The 1,603-nt window shown below is 42.1% G+C and overlaps 1 protein-coding gene and 1 long non-coding RNA gene across 2 annotated transcripts in view; one reads left to right on the top strand and one right to left on the bottom strand.

The window, feature by feature from the left end:
• cygb2 (cytoglobin 2) overlaps positions 1-1,603 on the bottom strand; it is a 36,591-nt gene that overhangs the window by 4,272 nt on the left and 30,716 nt on the right. The window lies entirely within an intron of this gene.
• LOC107698995 (uncharacterized) overlaps positions 869-1,603 on the top strand; it is a 5,490-nt gene continuing 4,755 nt past the window's right edge. Inside the window, exons 1-2 of the long non-coding RNA XR_001635407.1 lie at positions 869-941; positions 1,418-1,425. This is a non-coding gene — a long non-coding RNA (uncharacterized LOC107698995). The remainder of the gene's footprint in view (positions 942-1,417; positions 1,426-1,603) is intronic.

Below are 1,603 nucleotides of genomic sequence, written 5' to 3'. Positions count from 1 at the left end.
ATTTTGCAGGTAACGAAAAAAGTTTATTACGCTCTCACTGAGCAATAGGGAAAAATCAACAGGAACAAAAAAAAAATAGAGGAAGTCCCAAATCACAGTCCACAGGACCAGGAAAGAGCCTCTCAGCAGGGACCGGTCCTAGCCTCATCCGTGACGCAGCATCAAAGTTGCACTGACCACAGCGTCGCTCGTGACGCAGCGTTGAGGACTCACTGAGCTCCCCGATGAGAGCATTGAGCGTGCAGAGAGGGGCTAGGGCGATGTCTCAGAATCTCGACAGAGCTAGAGATAGCCAAGGCAGGTAGCAGAACCGATATTGACTGGCAGGATGAGAAGGAGAAGTTCAAAAACAAAAACAAAACAGCACTCAGGGCTGAAAAAACACAACGCGGCAAGACAAAGCAAACATGACAAGAAGGTCACGAGCGAAGCGTTGCACAACATACAACAACAGTCTGAGAAAAGACTGAGCACGAGAGGATCTAAAATAGGGAAGGGCTAATGAGGAATGAATGGCAACAGGTGTGACAGAAAACACAAAAGAGAATTAAGGATAACGAGTGGGAGGGGAAAACGCCACACAGACAGCGGAGCACATGGTGAGCTGTCAAAACAAAACCCATGTGCTCAGAGACCAAGCACACAGACACAGAAATGCAACAAACTACGAGGGAGGAGCCAGCACTTTCTGCTTAACAACTCAGCAGACAGAACCATAATACCTCCAGCAACCACAGAGAGGAGGGGGTCCCTCCCAAGCATCCCTGCAGCAGTGCATGATGTGACCCCTAGAGAACTTGACAAGCTAACCAGAAACATCCCAGCATTCACATAGTATGGTGAAGAATGGAACGTTTTAAACATGCTTGCAAGCAGACCCAGTAATCAATCTTATGTGTCTGTCTCATAAGTTTAGTAACTTCTTATACATGCGCATACCAGTTTACTTTATTCTACCTCTCTTTGATTTTATTGCATTTATTTACATTTGTTTAGCATGAATGTGCCAAGTCAGCTAAATTGATTTTTATTAAATCTGAGATTTAATTAAATCAATTTGTTTATTTACTTTTCCTTTTAGTTTCCTACAGCTATTAGGACCTTTTCGTTTTACTTTACCTTATTTTAGTTTATTTGACCATCATCATCCTCCCTCTTTGTATAGGATTGCAGTAGTTTTTCATACTGATGTTTCCTTAATGAGTTATACAGGTTATTAGTAGCCTAATCCATGTTTCCTCTCTACTCCTCCTCACTCCTCAGTGCCAGGCCTAGTACATTGAAGTGCAGTTACTGTTCAACACAATGTAGGCCCAGATAGAACTAGGAACACTTCCCATTGTTTCTTTTTCTTTTTCTTTTTGACTTCGAGGTATTTGGTGTGTCCCTGCTAGCTTAGCTAACAGTCTAACCCTAGGTTTCTGAGTCTATTGCAGCATCACCCACAAGTGACACCTGCTTAACCATATCTCCTAAAAAAAAAACTAAACAGGTAAAATCTTCCTTCTTCCTTTTCTTTTTGATTTTATCGTATTTTATTTCAGTTTTGTCATAGTGACCAAACCCGTGAACCATCAGTGCTTTGAGTAATAGTTTGACCACA

This window comes from Sinocyclocheilus anshuiensis, unplaced genomic scaffold (assembly GCF_001515605.1).
Source record: "Sinocyclocheilus anshuiensis isolate Anshui unplaced genomic scaffold, SAMN03320099.WGS_v1.1 scaffold835, whole genome shotgun sequence".
NCBI lineage: Eukaryota > Metazoa > Chordata > Actinopteri > Cypriniformes > Cyprinidae > Sinocyclocheilus > Sinocyclocheilus anshuiensis.
This window is presented reverse-complemented; position numbering and strand designations above follow the sequence as displayed.